Source organism: Megascapheus bottae, chromosome 29, assembly GCF_031878675.1.
Source record: "Megascapheus bottae isolate mThoBot1 chromosome 29, mThoBot2.hap1, whole genome shotgun sequence".
In the NCBI taxonomy this organism is placed as follows: Eukaryota; Metazoa; Chordata; class Mammalia; order Rodentia; family Geomyidae; genus Megascapheus; species Megascapheus bottae.
Genome location: NC_143537.1, coordinates 16,602,685 through 16,620,529, shown reverse-complemented (window position 1 = coordinate 16,620,529; position 17,845 = coordinate 16,602,685). Strand labels below are relative to the sequence as shown.

At 41.1% G+C, this 17,845-nt stretch overlaps 1 long non-coding RNA gene and 1 other non-coding gene across 3 annotated transcripts in view; one reads left to right on the top strand and one right to left on the bottom strand.

Annotated features, from left to right (window-relative positions):
- The window catches only part of LOC150044890 (uncharacterized), a 44,876-nt gene that overhangs the window by 13,538 nt on the left and 13,493 nt on the right, over positions 1–17,845 (bottom strand). For both annotated transcript variants that reach the window (XR_016533055.1, XR_016533054.1), the window contains exon 3: positions 6,914–7,020. This is a non-coding gene — a long non-coding RNA (uncharacterized LOC150044890). The remainder of the gene's footprint in view (positions 1–6,913; positions 7,021–17,845) is intronic.
- On the top strand, positions 13,578–13,678 carry LOC150044891 (U6 spliceosomal RNA). The gene has a single exon (XR_016533143.1). It is a non-coding gene; the product is annotated as a U6 spliceosomal RNA (small nuclear RNA).

Here is a 17,845-nt window from a genome sequence, read left to right as displayed (position 1 = left end):
CCATCCTTGAAGTAAAGATTTTCCTATTCAAATGTGTGCAAGTAAAGGAGATGCTTTAGTAAATCCCGACCCCACCCCTATCCCCACCGCCAGGATTAAGTATCCTTAAAATGACAGCTCAGAGCCAGTGATTCATGCCTGTAATCTTAGCCACTCAGGAGACAGACTGATATCAGATAAAAATCAATAGATAGATTGATAGGTAGGTAGCTGGAACAAATAAGGCTAAAGCTGTGGTTAAAGCATGCTTACCTAGTACATGGAAGCCCAGGACCTAAACACTAGGAAGGCATAAAATATATAAATAATAATCTGACTGGGAGTATGGCCTAGTGGTAAAGTGCCTGCCTAACAATCACAAAGCCTTAGCATTGATTCCTTGGTATCACTTACATAAGAAAATGAAATGATCCTAGGGCTCAAATGGTAAAGCACTAACCTTGAAAAAGCCCAAAAATTTTGCCCAAGCCATGAGTTTAAGCTCCAAGCCTGTCAGAAATAAATAAGGAAACAAGCAACATTTCATGAATGGAGATTAAAACACCTGTATTGTCTGAGATTTGTCTTCCTCACACTACCCTGATCTAATACATAGTTCACCATATAGAATATTAAAGTTAGATAACATTCTGAGACTTGACTAAAAATTGTTACTAAAAGTTTTAATCCTTAGGGAAATGCAAACGTGAACTACTGTAAAACATTCTGAATACTACAGATTAGTTGAGGCCAAGATCAAGCTGTACTACAAATATTGAAACACATAACAAAACCTGGACTTTTTATAATTAATAAATTTCAATTTATCTGACAGTTTTAAAAACTAGTTATATGCCAGGCATGGTGGCTCACGCCTCTAATCATAGGAGGCTGAGATCTGAGGATCGAGGTTCAAAGCCAGCCCTGGCACTAAAGAGAGAGAGAGACTCTTATCTACTATTAACCACCAGAAAAACAGAAGTGGTATAGGGTGGTAACCTTGAGCTGAGGAGTCAGAAACACACCCTTGCCCAGAGTCTAAGCCCCATGATTAAAGAAAAAAAAAATCATTTATAAAACTATGTAGTGTAGCCAGGCACTGTGGCTCACACCTATAATCCTAGCTACTCAGGAGGCTGAGATCTGAGGATCACGGTACAAAGCCAGCCCTAGCACTAAAGTCCATGAGACCTTTTTTCTTGGGGGGGGGGTGTCATCAGGCTTGAACTTGGCCTGGGTGCTGTCCTACCATTGAGCCAAGCCCACTTCCTTTTTCTAGTGGTTAATTGGAGATAAGAGACTCTGGTCCTTTTTGTGCCTCAGCTGGCTTTGGACCTTGATCCTTAAGATCTCAGCCTCCTCCATAGCCAGGATTACAGGCGTGAGCCATAGCACTGGGCTAAGTCCATAAGACTCATCTCCATTTACCCATCAGAAAACCAGAAGTGGCGCTGTGCCTTGGGCTGAAGAGCTCAAGGACAGTGCCCAGGCCCAGAGTTCAATTCTCATGACCGACAAAAAATAAAAATATGTGGTGGAAGCTGAGGCCTATGGGTCACTCGCGTGTACTTCTGTCTATTCAGATGCTGAATCTCAGGTTCATGCTATAAAGACAGCCTGGCCATGGGACAGGAATGTGGCTCAATAGTAGAGAACTTCAGACATCAACAAATGCTCGTGGGGATATGGAGAAAGAGGAACCCTACTGCACTGCTGGTAGGAGTGTAAATTAGTACAGCCACTGGAAGGCAGTTTGGAGACATCTGAAAAAACTAAAAATAGAACTTCCCTATGAATCAACCATGCCACTCCTGGGCATCTACCCAGAGCATCATAACCCGGGATATGAAAAGGACACCTGCACAGCTATGTTCATTGCTGATTACTCAATAGCCACGTGATGGAAACAACCCAGGTGCACCACTACATAAGAGTATACCATATATATGTGCATATATATATCCACAAAATGGAATTCTACATAGCCAACAGACAAGATAAAATGATAGCATTCTCTGGGAAGTAGATGAAATGAGCAAATTATGTTGAGTGAGATAAGTCAAGACCAAAGGAAGAAAAGGAGCCTGGTCTCCTTGGTATGTGGATACTATATCCAAACAGTACAAGAGCAATATTTGGGGACTCAAGATTATTGACACTGTCTTGGAAATGTAAATATAACTACATAGACATAAAAATCTATGATGGCAGGGCCGGGAGTTTGGCCTAGTGGTAGAGTGCTTGCCTAGCATGCACGAAGACCCAGGTTTGATTCCTCAGTACCCCACATACATAGCAAAAAGCCGGAAGTTGTGCTGAGGCTCAAGTGGTAGAGTGCTAACCTTGAGAAAGTCCAAGGACAGTGCTGAAGCCCTGAGCTCAAGCCCAGGACTGGCAAAAAAAAAAAAAGTCTATGATGGCATATATACTATATGGACATGTTACATAGATCACTATGTATCTATGACATAGAAACTCTCAGCTTAATTTTAATTATATTCTAAAATTTATGTGCCAGTCGTTGCATATAGAGATTCCCTTCTTGAATACTTGTTAAACATGATATATGAAATATGATGTAAAAAATCAGTGTTAATAAAATCTTTAAATAAAAAAAAGCAAAAACAACAAAACAATAGTAGAGAACTTGCCTAGCATACATGAAGCCCTGGGTTTGATTCCTCACTACCACATAAACAAGGCTAAAAGTGTGGAGCTATGGTAGCCTTCACCAAAGCAAATTCAAGGAGAGTTCACAGGCTCTGAATTTGAGCCAGAGGCTACTAAATTAAAAAAATAAAAGCCTGGCAAAATAAAAGTCTGTGAGAATTACATTTCAAAATCACCTTGCCCAGCTTTAAAAAACAAAAGACAAAAAATAGATCTATAGATCCATTGATCTACACATCAAGTGGTAGAAAGCAAGCCAGGGAGAGTGTCCATGCCCTGACTTGAAGCCCCAGATCTGGCACCAAGGGAGAAAACTAGTAGAATGAGATTTTTTGGTTTGGTGCCACTTTGGGGACTTGAAGCTAGGCCTACAGTCTGTCCCTGAGCTTCTTTGAAGTCAAGAGGAAATGGATCATGTCCCACATTATGTGTTTGGTTTTTTGGTTGGTTGTTTTTTGCTAGTCCTGGGGCTTTAACTCAGGGCTTGAGAACTGGCCTTGAGATTTCTCAAGGCTTGTGCTCTACCACTTGAATCACAGCACCACTTTGTTTTTTCTGTGTATGTGGCACCAGGGAATCAAATTCAAGGCTTCATTCATGCTACCACTAGGCTACACTCCTGGCCCTCACAGCCCACCTTGCAGTGAGTTTTCACACTTGACGCTGTGTCCCAAAGCCAGCACCTGGGAAGCTTCACGAAGCTGGTCATATGAGCAGAAACCCTTTCCATTCTGACACATATTATTGATTCTAAAACCAAAAAAAATGTGAAACAAACCCCAGGGGTGTCACCTGCCATAAAATTAATACCTATAGCACAAATACCATTGCTTGAAAATAGTACCTCAGATTTTCTTATCTCTTTACATAAAAGCATATCTACTCATATATTAGAGGTTGAAGTTAGCAATCTCAATGGTAGCAAGTCAGCCAAAATAACTTCTTGTATACATGAAAGTCTAGCCCAAATGTTCTGTGTAAAAAGCTGATATGTGCAGAGAGCTTCTTTCCAGGCCTTTCTCCAAACAGATCCCTAGATCAGCTATTGTGTCATCTTGGAAATCTACTGTCCATGTCATACCTCATGCACACTTGAGAAAATCTTCATGAACACCTCCAAGGAAAGGAGCAGCTCACAGCATAAAATTATATTAACTACGACTTCAAATTCTTTCATTTCATATTTGCATAAAGCAGTCTGGCTCACTGGAAGCAAAGTGCTTCACTTATCAACCCTTTACTTTGGGGGATGAAAAGGGGAGGTAATCCCAAAGAACAGCTGGGAGCTTGAGGTTCAAGCTGGACCAGCTTTGTGACACCTGTTATGTAAAATACAGCTTACATATCTCAACACCAAGGGTCCTATCTTACCACAGTCTACATCCTCCATTGCCTGCATTCCTTTGGCTCTCCGTATTCACCAGTAAATCCAACAGATGCACTCCCCCAAATGCAACTCACTGGCCCCCCACTAAGGACCTATATGCTGGGACATCAGATTGTACATGAAAAGAACCTCGGAGTTGAGTGCTTGCCAAGCATGCATGAAGACCCAGATTTGATTCCTTGATACCACATACATAGAAACTGCTGGAAGTGATGCTGTGGCTCAAGTAGAACAGCTCTAGCCTTAAAGCCTAAGGACAATCAATATTTAGGCCCTGAGTTCAAGCCCGGGACTGGCAAAAAAAAAAACAACCAAAAAACTCTGATTTATATTCAAGAATTTGAACAGGGATATTTTAATAAAATTAAAACAATTTATGATATAAACATTAGACATCAATCAATAGTAAAATATTTGTCAGGAGCAGGGGTTGGGGGACGAGGCAAGCTCAAAATTGCCTGCACACAGAAAGGCTAATTCAGGGTCCACAAATGGTATCTACCAACTTAGGAAAGACAAGTGCTCTTCCTGACACTTATTCAGTTTACTAAATGTAAGAATGGAGAAATTTTCCATTAATCGCACAAGGGTTGGTTGATCCTGCTAACCAAGAGCTTTGCCAATTTGAACTGTTTGTGGCAGATCTAGGAAGTGTTAAAGTAAAAGGAAGAAATATTGCTTGTTCTTCAGAAGTATCTCTAGGTTGTTCTGCCACATTTTGGGTTAAGAACAAGTTGGGTGTCCATACAATTCAAAACTGAGTTTGGCCTTTCTACAGATGAAAAACCACATGCCAGCCACAGGCTTCATACAGTAGTGATGGCTCCAGATCTCCATCTGTTACCATTGCATACATCACTGGTGGCTACTAGGTCATGAGTTCTGGGGTGACTGCATTCTGTAGGCCCAAATCTGAGAATGGAATTAAATACATGATTATTAGAGAAGTTCTGGGGTGACACAAAGGCCATGAGGACCTAATGGGAAAAGCTGTAGAGTGTGAATTTGGACTGAACATGGATGAGGAAGTAGGGTATAGTTAATGAGTGGCTATGCCTGTTTTCTTTCTAAAAGAGAACACACATTACCTGGAAGAGAATACCCGTAAAAGGCCCTTGTGCCAAACTGGTAGTAATAAGGACAATCAAGAGCCTGGGAGGACTTTCCCTAGGGCCCTGGTTTCATCCTCTCTCACAGCTCTCAGGTGCCTATACAAGGACTCCCCCACCTTGTTCTTGATCTGATAAGTCACAGGTTCTTCCAGCTGGTCAAGGAGAATGTGTAAACAGAGGAGCAGGTCCGAGGAGGACATGTTGAGCATCACATAGAACATGCGTTCATTCAGGGTATGTCTGTTCTTGCGATCATAGAAATCATCAGGAGAAAAGTCCATCCACATCATGAAGATGGAACAAAGGGTGCTGTGGGCAGATTGGTGACAGGAGAGTGAGCAGCCACCCTCCCTATCATCAGGGCCTTCCCATCATATCTCCTTTCTCACTAGACTCCCATGCAGAGGCTGGCTGTTCATCTTAGATGCACACATGCAATTTGTGAAAGAAGTAGATACTCCTGAAAGCAGAATGATCTTCACCACTCAATTCTAGAAACTTCTAGAGTACAAGTCTTCAAAATTTCATTGAGAGAGGCAATTTTAACACTGATTGTAGACTTTCTGCACAGAGCCCTCCCTGTCATCCCTGAGACCAGAAGCACACCCACAAGTGTGTGCTCTGCCATCCACTCAAGTCCCAAGCCTCAACCCCCTGCTGCAAATAACAGTTGGTGTGCAAAGGAGAAATTTGCATTTGGAGTCAGAAAGTCCAAGGATCCAGTTTCAAGGACAGCCCTTCCCTAGCCCCCAAATCCTATTTACTTCTTCACTTGTTCATCTTCCCTACAGTTAGGCCAGAGTGATTTGTACCTGATGAAGAAGAGAAGGAGAAAGTCACCTTCTGGCTCTCTTTTTCAGAAGTAAGAGGACATCTATGGGGTTGGCTAAATCAGAGTTGAGAATACATAACAAGAAGACACGTGGGATAAATACATACTGTTCTCTGAAAGACTGAAGAGGTTTGAAGGAATGTGTCCAAAATAAATTCTCTGCACGGTGACAGTGGCTTGTGCCTATAATCCTAGCTATTTGGGAGGTTGAGCTCTGAGGAACAGAGTTCAACACCAGCCTGTGAAGGAAATTTCCAAGAGACTGTTATCTCCATTAACCAGCAAACAGCCAAAAATGGAGCTGTGGCTCAAGCGATGAGCACTCCATCACTTCACCACCAAAATCAGAGACGAAAAACAGTTCCCGCATTCAAGGCAAAGGATCAGAACCCAAAATAAAAATGCCTCATATATCTGTAAATTAGGAAGCCCAATATCTCCTTTCCTGGTAGTTCAGTAGACACAGGGTCCTCAGTCCACCCTCTTCCTATCTGTCCCGTGTCTACATTACTGCACAGGCCTCCAAGATTGCTTTTGAAACCTTAACTAAATTGGAAATGTGGTTTCCTAGGACTTCATCCATGTGAGGGCTGAATTTGTGTGTCAGCATCTTGTGCCTCTGATCATAGCCTCTCAGTAAGTAGACTTCTGAGGCTTCTATAGCTTCTGAGGGGAATGACATGTTCTGGGTGGCCAGGTCTAGGAAACAGGACAAGGTGTAGAGTTGTCTTATCCCACATTCCCAATACAACACCCCAGTGGGAACACACAGGCTCTGAGATGCCGAGTATTCCCAAGTCCCAGCCAGGAAAGGCTGAGTAGCCCTGAGCTTGAAGAAGGAACACTCACTTTTGAAACAAAATAGCCAGCACTTGCTCCATTGTCCCACAGAGTCTAAAATTGTGTAGAAAGTTTAAAAGAAAGAAAGATCACCTTTCTGGTGTGCAGGGACCAGGTTCATCACCAGCGTCTCCAGCAGGCTGGCCTCCGGATCCACACATTCCAGGGCACATTCACAGTCCTCCAGAGTCATTGTCACACTAAGGGGTAAAAATAAAGTACCTTTTAAAAGTGGAAATGGGAGCACATTTCAAATTCAGTAATTGTGACAGAGTAGATTGAAAACCACACAGAAAATATTCTATCATTATTGGCACAGAAAAGCACACAGGAAGAAGGCCTTGTGTTTCCATTGATTCCTTGGTGGAAAATAGACTCAGGTGTTGAAGTGGTGGCTGGGCACGGTTCCAACCTCTCCAGGCTCGAGAGACACACCCATACCCCAATTTCCTGAGACCCGAGTCTCCTGACATTCTCCTACAGCATGAAAACATCTTTCTCCTACCAGAGTCACAGGCCAAGTGAGTTGGCTTCACCAGACTGTCAGTTATAGTTCCTGTCTACCAGGGTTCTGTGTTCCATTCCATTGTGAAGGAAATAGGGTCACTGGTCAGGGCCCAATGACCTAAGCTGCTTCTCACATAAGACCTACCTGAAGACAAACTGGAGGCCAAATCCCCCTTCCCACTGCACAATGTGTACACGCAGACAAAGTAAAAGTCACACCTTATCTTTTGAATCCTGAATTCCGTAGCTAGGCATAGGTTCTGTCCTGGACTGTTCTGAAAGGAACCATTCCTAGGTCACATCAATAGCTTCCTTGTCACCATCCCTCTCATCCTGCAGAAAACATTTTGTTTGACTGTGCCATGGACTTTCTGCACACATTGCTGACATTAGAACTGAGGACATTGTTAAGTGTTTATAACTTAAATATCAGATTTCCCTTGAAATCGCTTTGTGGTGTCATCTAGAGCAAATACACATACTGAGCTGATGGAAAATAAAGACATCTGAAACTATGTCATGTGTTCTCATATGTACTCAGGAACATATGAGATTAGAAATATCATGTCTCTAGCCCTGCATAGGTAAGCATACATTGTGAGATCCCATTTTCTACAGAAAAAGCTGAGCATGGTAGGGTGTGCCTGTCAGCTACTCCAGAAATATAACTGGGAGAAGAATCTAGGCTATTCTGGGTAAAAAGTGAGACCCTATCTCAAAATATCCAGAATAAAAAGAGAGGAATAGATCCAGTGGTAGATCACTTGCCTTACAAATGGGAAGTCTTGAGAATTTATACACCAGTATGGATTGAGTAACCCCCCCCACACACACACAGAGAGAGACAAACACACTGGATACCAGTGCTTCATCACTCTAATCCAAGATACTCAGGAGGATAAGATTTTTGGTTCAGAGTTTTGAGCCAGCCTGAGCAGAAAAGTTCATGAGACTCTTCCCTCCAATTATCCACCACAAAGTGAAAATTATATCTTTGATGAAAGTTGTAGAGAAGTAACCTTTCAGTAAAAACACTTAGGGAAACACAACATATATAAATAAATATGGTTAGAAAAATAAAATATGATATCAAAGGCATGACAATTTCAATGTTCAGATCTGGAAGTTGCTCTAGGCAAGCTAGTGTTTAGTAAATAAAATACTGGATTTGCCCTTCACTGTCCACATCTATGTTACTATGGACTTTAGAAACTCTGTTTACTTAAGAATGTCAATTTATTGCAACTATTTTTAGGTATAGTGTACAATGTTAGTAGTTACAGGCAGTATGCTATCCAGTTTGAGAATATTCTCAAAAAAGACTAATATGTAATAATGATAATAAAATCTATTACCATTTTCTTTGATATGTACTTTCAATTTTTGTTCAGAGTTCTTTTCAGATAGCACTTGTAACTCTGTAAATGAATTTCCTTTATATATATACTCATGATTTTTTCTATCTTTGTACCTTTTTATACTTGTTTTTCTATTAAATTATCAGATACAAGGCCACACATTAGCCTTCACTAAGGACTGTTAATTCTCTCTCTTCCACTCCACATCTTTTCCCTTGAAATGTCTGGAGAAGTTACATTCATGGAACTATCACCTCTCATAATGATATTTCTTCTGAAATATTCTCTGAGGGACCCTATGGGTCTTTTAGTACTTAAGTTTAGGATGATAAAATAAAAGGAAATCATATCATCTAAGATACTGGGTAGAAGGTGTTACTGAGTGGTATTTATGGAACTGGACATGCTGCCATACACGTGACAGGTACCACTGTCAAGTGATCCCTCTTTCACATTACATTTGAAAATAATACATCGTGCTAGAGAGCCATAGTAACACAAACAAGTTGGTATTGGCACAAAAATAGACCCAAAGATCAATGGGACAGATTGGAAAACCCAGAAATAATACCATATACTTACATTTGTCTGATCTTCCACAAAGGAACACAAGACATACACAGAAAATGCCTCTTCAACTACTGGTGCTATAATCCTAGCAACACAGGAATCTGAGGTCTGATGATCAAGGTTCAAAGATATTCTGGGCAAGAAAGTCCATGAGACTCTTTTTCTGTAATAAACCACCAGGAAACCAGTAGTGGCACAGTAGAGTGCTAGTCTTGAACACAAAACTATGGGACAGCATCCTCAGATGGTGATTTTTACTTAAAGCTAATTTTGCAAATACTTTGCAGGTATTTGGGGGCTATGGTTATACAGACCTAACAGGTAAAGTAAATGAGTTCAGCCAAATGCCAGTGGCTCACACCTGTAGGATCATGGTTCAAAGGTAGCCCAGGCAGAAAAGATACTGTGAGACTCTTACCTCTTGTGAAGTACTCAAAAGCCAGAAGTGGCACAGTGGATCAAAGTGGTAGTGTGTTAGCCTTGAGCAAAAGAACTCAGTGACCGTGCCCAGGCCCTGAGTTCTAGCCCCAAGACTGAAGGGAAAAGAAAGATCACAAACATAAACAGTGTACACAATAGACTATTGACTCAGGATGAAAGATTAAATTAACAAATAACAAATATCATTAACAATACTTCTTTGAAATTTGTAGATGGGAAATGTAGCAGAAAAAATGATGAAAAAATAATGATTCATTTCTAACCACTCTTGTATTATTTGTTTTGAAATCATTAACTGCTTTTAAACTACACAGGCATGTAAGTATCATTTTAGAGAAAGACAACACTTATACATGTATTTTAATCTAAATTCCATATTTTACCATTTGCCTTTTATTAAATCATCATTCGCTTTTCAAATAAAACATGTGTCACCACTTTATTTAATGTTTCACATAGTTCCAGCATGTGATTATGTCATAACTCTTCCATTTCTTCTTTTCTCCCAATCCCCCCTCCTCTCTATCCTAGTGCTTAAACTCCAGGCCTCACTCATGCTAGGTAGGTGCTCTAGGAGTTGAGCTGCACACCCCGCTCTTTTTGTTTTACTCATTTTTATAGTAGGGTTTGTTTATGACCAGGTCAGCTTGGACCACAATCTTTCTTTTTACTCTTTCTAAGTAGTTCAGATAAAAAGCACAATGCACTGGATTTATCTATTGCTTGAGATACAATATTGTAAACATTTTGCCTAATCCTCAGTTTCTCAGTATCTTTTTTTTTTGGTTGTGGGGTGGGCTCATGGGGCTTGAACTTTGGGACTGGGCATGGTATCTGAACTCTTCAGCTCAAGGCTGCCATCCTACCCCTAGACACACAGCGCCACTTCCCCTTTTCTAGTGATTAACTGGAGATAAGAGTCTCCTGATATGGGGGTCCTCAGATCTCAGCCTCCTGAGTAACTAGGATTACAGGCATGAGACACCACCCATGGCTTCTCAGTACCTGAAGTAACTAGGAATACATGTGACAGCTGCCATGCTTGGGTCTAATTAGTAACAATTAAAACTCATGAACAAAGTTTTAATAATTTTAAATGTTCATTTTGGGGACAATGGGTACTTTTAGTTTCCTAGTTTCAAATTTCACCAATTTTTTTAACTTTTTAATTCCCACAGTTAAGAAACAGATAAACTTAAAAAAAAGCTGATTAAGTATTTAAAAAAAATAAAAGTCTAAACAAAAGCATCCTTGCCAGCTTGACTTTCGGCATGAGACTTCAAAAAGATTTGACCTCATAGTTATTTTTTATGGTGAGTGTATTCCATGCACAGAGCTTGTCGTCCTCATCACCTATTATGAAACAGCCTATACACAGGAGAGAAAACCAGGCTGTCTGAAAACCCATCAAGGGAAATCAGGGTTGCCATGTCCCAACTTTTGACCTGAAATGATTCAAGGATAAGGGCACGTTAAACATAAAATCAAAGCAGAGAAATAGGAAAAATACATCAATTTTCCAAGTGTATGAGATCAGAGTGGGTAAAGATTGTGTATATCACTTACAGTAGGTATTCGAATCTTTTAATATTACAAAAAAAGAGCAACAAATGAAACCTCAAAGGAATCTTGGAGCATATTTATTTCCAAGTAGGAGAAATAAATGCAGTGTGGTATACTTGGGAAATGAGTATCTAATCTTTTAATTCTGTCAACCTAGCCTTTGAATTCTGTCAATTGTTTTTTCACTCTCTTATGGCACTGGTGGTTTCATTCAGAAAACTAAATAAGCACAATAGCCTCAACACAACAGAAAAGTAAAAATTAAGTGGCTATTGTCTAAAATGCAGGGTATATTGTACCCAGAGGAGATTCCCTTTCCAGTGTATGCCTGATATTTTTATTACTGACACTAATAGGACGGAGTTCTGAAACAGAAAAGTAGAATGACTGACCCCTTTTAGTCTCACTCAAATTAGAAACCAGTGTTCTATGAAGCTCATTGAAACAAACCACTTCTTACATCCTAGCCATTGATGTAGAAAGCACCAGCTGATGGTCATCTTCAGTTTGCAAGGACATAAACTGAACACAATTCTGGAATGATTCTCCCCTTTTGTGGATGTGCTACAGAGAATCTATTTCCATCCCCCAAACTGGGTGAGAACCCACAGCAGTAACTCACCTCTCTAAGGGAAGGACAAAACCATTAGCTCTCTCTCACACAAGCAATTTGGAATGAGTTATGATGAGCAAGGGTCTGGTTTTTCAGTTGTAAAATAATTTCATGGGTTTTCTTTCATATATGTCAGGACTGTGGCTTGAACCCAGGATTCTTCCTCTCCCTTGGCTTTTTCCCTTATGGATAACATGCTGCCAATTAAGTCATAGCACTACTTCTGGGTTTCCCTCTGTTTAACTGGAGATAAGTCTCATGGTATTTCCTGATTGGGATGGCCTGGAATCCTGATCCTCAGATCTCAGCCTCCTAAGCAGAGGATTATAGGCATAAGCCACCGAAGTCTGGCATAAGAGTTCCTCTGATAAAATTTAAAATGGAGCTGGATACAGTGACTGACACTTGTAATCCTACCTACTAGCCAGCCCGAGCACTAAAGATGAAACTCTTTTTTTTTTTTGCCACTCCTGGGCGTAGAACTCGGGGCCTGAGCACTGTCCTTGGGCTTTCTCAAGGCTAGAGCTCTATCATTCCAGCCACAGCACCATTTCCGGCTTTTTTCTATATATGTGGTACCAAAGACTAGAAGCTGGGTCTTCGTGCATGCTTGGCAAGCATCTTCTAGCAAAATAAAAAAGTCTCAAGGATTCTCCTGCCACATCTCAGACCTCAGCCTCCTAGCAGCTAGGATTACCAGCAGGTGCCACCACTGGCAGGTTTTAATAACTTTTGTGTCATCCCAAGGAATGTGGATTCCCCACAACAATGGCATGAAAGGCAGACATGTGTCACAGGGCAGTGGGCACTGCCTGCACTCAGGTTTACACATGGGTGTGAGTAAACAACAGCTAGCATCTTCAACAGGAAGAAACCCATGGGCCATAGGTGGAATAGTGTGCAGTGGTCAAAGCATGGACTCCTTTTCAGGGCTGAGCATACTGAGGTGCTGGGGTAAAGCAGGCCTTGGTGTCCTGAGTCCCAGGCCAAGGCATGTGAGGAGCCCCAGACCGGGGAGCAGGGTACCAGAGAGGTTCCAGCACTATCTGCAAAGCCAGAGGAGTTGGACTCACTGCAGCAGCAGCAGAGGAGGCCAGGATCCAATCCTGGGTCCCAAGGGATCCAGGCTAAGTGAACCCTGTGTACTCCAATAGACGATTACCCAACCCACCCCTGCCACTTTCTCACCACCCTGTGGGTGGGGGTGTGTGGAGCAGGACACACCATTGAGGCTGGAGGGGGGGGGAATCTGATGTTGGAACTACCAGATTGAACTGAAGAGACTGGAAAGCTCCACAAGAAGGCGGATCTCCATGGATACAGGTGTTTGCTAGTAAGTGTATAAGAGCACACCACAAGCCTGGTGGCTCCATGGTGCCCAACACTGGTGTTGGGGGTGGGACTCCCCCCCGCAGCGGGGAAACTTGGAAACTTGGAGCCTGTGGGCCTTGCTGGAGCCTGTGCTCCAACAGCCTCTGCCTCTGCCATGGTGGAACCTAAGCTCCTAACACCCTGAGGAGCTAGGATGACAGGTAGCAGCCAGTGGCTCCCAAAGCTAACCTTATCTTTGATTTAGAAACTCTTTGTCAATAACAGTTCAGTGTGCAGTAACAGGATATGGTAATTGGATATACATATGTGAGAAATTTACAATTTAGAAATAATGTCAGAAATCAAATCTGTTTACACTAGTATAAACAGTAAAATACTTAGGAATAAATATATCCAAAGTGAATGATACAGAGAAGATTGGCATGGCCCCAGTGCGAGGGTAACACACAAAATTGGGAAGCATTCCGTATTTTTGTATATATCTTTGTTTATTTTAAATAGGATATGGGGGGAACAACATGATTGGGAGGGGTGGGAGTGGGAAATGGGGACAAAAACATGAGAAAGGGCAGCAATGTTTGTGAAGTAATGCACGTTCTACTTGGCAAATATAATGTAATCCTTCTATTAATTACAATAAAAATATATTTTAAAAATATATCCAAAATGTTACCTTGAAAATGAAAACTACACTGCACAGAGTCTTCAAAGCATCCCAGTTTTTGCCTGATCTGCTTGCCTCCGAGGAATTTTCTTTTAAGGATTGAAATTATTAGTTTGTATAATTATATTTGCTGTCAAGTTCAAGTCGATATATTCAAATATGCTCTATGACCTCCATTTTCATGTGGAATAGCTCAAGTTCACAAAAAGACCCAATGAGAAACTATGTACTCGAGGACTAAATATCATGTAGGAAAGTTTCTTACCCAATATTTCCTGATCATGTTGTGTGTAGAGGATCATCAAAAATCATAATAAGCTGGGCCTGATAGCTCACACCTGCAATTCTAGCTCCTCAGGAGACTGAGAACTGAAGATCATAATTCAAAGCCAGCCCGGGCAGTAAAGGCCATGAGACTGTTATCTCCAATTAACCACTGGAAATGCATAGGTGGCGCTGTGGCTCAAGGGTAGGTTGATGGCCTTGAGTTGAAGAGCTCAGGGACTACGACCAGACCCAGAGTCAAGCCCCACACATGAAAAAAAAAATCATAATAAGACTTTAAGAGAGAAGAATAGGATCTCAGATATGAGGCAGACAAGAGATTGATCCAAGCCAGGCATGGTTGCTCACACTGCAATCCTAGCTATTCAGTAGTTAGCTGAAGAAATTATTAAAGAAAAGGCAAGGCCCATAGTTTGGACTAGAGGTAGAGTCCTTGCCTTGTACAAATGAAGACCTGGGTTCAATTCCTCGGTACCACATTCATAGAAAAAGCCAGAAGTGGTGCTGTGGATCAAGTGGTAGAGCTCTAGCCTTGAGAAAGCCCAAGGACAGTGCTCAAGCCCTGAGTTCAATACCCAGGATGGGCAAAAAATTTTTTTTAAATTTTTTATTTATTTAATAAATGAATTTACTAATAGGACAGAACAGTCATCAAGAGAGCCACCCCATATCACTCTAGGAATAGGCTGAGCGATGGTCAGTAACAGGTGGTGGACAAAAGGGGATGGGGACTGACCCCAGACACTGCTTTGGGCTTCCCTGGGCTGGGGCTGCTTCATGGTTCAGTGCCCATGGGAAGTTCCAGGGTCTTTTGCCTTGCCCACTGCTCCTCAATGCCAGGACCTGGATGTCTTTAGTGCTGAGGCTGGCTTTGAACCCCGATTCTTGGATCTCAGTCTCCTGAGTAGCTAGGATTACAGGCATGAGCCAATAGCACCTGGATCAAGGCTACTTCTACTACTAGTTTCTTATTTTTTTGTGTGGGTCATGGGGCTTAAACTCACCCTGGGTGCTGTCCCTGAGCTCTTCAGCTCAAGGCTACCACCCTACCCTTGAGCCAAGCCCAAATTCATTTTCTAGAGGTTAATTGGAGACAAGTATCTCAGGGTGTCAACATGTGAGTATTAATGCACCTACTACATGGTGAATGTAACTGTAACCCCTCTATACATTACCCCAACAATAAAAAACGAAGTTAAAAAAAAGCCTCAGGTCCCTTTGTGTGTGAGCTGGCCTTGAACCTTGATCCTCAGATGTCAGCCTCCTGAGTAGCTAGGATTATAGGTGTGACCCACCAGGACTGGCTCTGTTCAACCATCTTGTGACTTACTCCCTCATTTTTTCCATTACTACCAGAATTAAGTTAAATAAAAACATGTCTTAATTGCGTGGTATAGCTATCTTCAAAGAGATGGAGAAAGGGAAAGTAATGATGACAGAGATATTCATTCTCCTGAGAAATTTACTTTCAACTTCCAGAACAGAGAGAAAGTACAGGCTCTTCACATCATCCACACTGATGTTTTACTATAACTCAGAAAAAAATAAAATAGGGCAAGAGTAAACAATTTCAAGCAACACGTCAATAATGATTAATTCAATATATAGGAAAAACTAGTCATTTTGGGGTTACTCATCCAAACTTCAAAGAGTCTGCTCTTTATTTACCAACCAAAGAACCGAGTTCAACCTGCCAAGACTTGTACCAACACACAAAGAAAATGTATACCAAAGTGTGTGTCCTTCCATGTTTTCTTAATGCTTCAAGAACAAACAAGGGGATAAAAGATGTTAAAAACAAGCTGGCACGGTGGCTCATGCCTGTAATGGTAGCTACTCAGTAGGCTGAGATCTGAAGAATGACATTCACAGCCACCCTGGGCACTAAAGACTACTAAAGACCAAGAGAGTCTTATCTCCAACTAATCACTAGAAAAAGGGAAAGTGGGGGTATGGTTCAAGGGGTAGGGTTGTAGCCTTAAGCTGAAGAGCTCAGGGACAGTGCCCAGGCCCAGACTTCAACCCCCCCAAAAAAGGTATTAAGAGAGATTTGATTTCTGTGCAAATTTTATAATAAACATGCAATTGCATCTTCCATTCAAAATTAAACTTTATGTAGTATGTCATTTCTATAATGCATGGACATACAATGGGAGACTTTAGAAGAGTAGTGGGAAAATGGATGCTTTCCACATTCTTGGCTGATTAAAAACCATTGAATATTTGTTCTGTTTACTACTTTACTTCTGGCAAATCACTTCTCTGATAAATACTGAGGCATGCACTCCACATGAAAGATTTTACTCCATTGTTAGAGTAATGAAATTTCTCTCTCCTGTGTGTTTTATAAGTACAGAGCCAAGAATTCTTAGTAAATGACATTCTACAGTTGTTCCATTCAAACGATTTCTCTCCTGTGTGTTTTCTTCTGCAAACTGAAGTCTGACTTCTTGAAAACATTTCACGGGTGCTGGAGGCTCAAACCTGGAATCCTAGCTACTCAGGAGGCTGAGATCTTAGCATTAAGATTCAAAGCCAGTCCTGGCACAAAAAGTCCAAGAGACACTACCAGAAATTAACTACTCTTACATCCAATTAACTAGCCAACAAGTAAAGTAAAAAAACAAAAGCAAAAACAGACAACTTTCCATCTTTGTTTCATTCACAGGATTTCTCTCATGTGGAACCCGGAGCTGTGCCGAGTGAAAGACTACACATTTGCTACATTCATAAGCCTTCACTCTGTGTGGGTACCCTGATGCAAACCAAGTTTTCTTCTAGGAAGACTTCACATATTTTATTAGTCTTAAGGTTTCTCATTGGTAAGAATTCTTTTATGGTTGCTTAGGTGTCATATCTATGTGAAGGTTATTGCACAATCATACAGTTTCTCTCTTGTATGTCATTCTCTGATGATTAGTAAGGCCTTCCTCTGGATGAAAGAGTTTCCACATTCATAACATTCATAAAGTTTTTTTTGTTTGTCTCTTCTGATGGTCGGCAAGGTCTGCCTTCTACGTGAAAAGTTTTCTACATTAATTATGCAAGTTTTCTCTCCTGTGTGTGTACTCTGAGGATTAGTAAGGTTTGCCTTCCTGGTGAAAAACACTTCACATTCATTAAAATTCATAAAGTTTCTGTCTTGTATGTGTTCTGATGATTATTAAGGATTGTTTTCCAAGTGAAAGACTTTCCTCATCTGTTTCATTGATAACATTTGTCTTCTGTGTGTGTTCTCTGATGCAAAGGGAGGTATGACTTCTTTCTGAAAGACTTTCCACACCTGTTACATTGATAAAGTTTCTCTCCAGTGTGTGTTTTCTGATGGGCATTAAGTGCTGACTTGTGAGCAAAAAACTTTCCACACTTCTTACATTGATAAGGTTTCTCTCCCGAGTGTGTTCTCTGATATAAAATGACATAGGTCTTCATTCTGAAACATTTTGACATTTCTTACATTGATATGGTTTCTCTCCTGTGTCTGTTGTCTGATGATTAGTAAGGCTTGTCTTCCAGGAGATTGACTTTCCACATTAATTACATTCATAAGACTTTTCTCCTGAGTGAGTTCTCCAATGGAGATAAGGTCCATTTTCTTGGTGAAAGACTTCCACACCTCTTACAGGTATATGATTTCTCTCCTGTGTGTATTCTGTGATGGGTAGTAAGGTATGCCTTCAGGGAGAAGGACT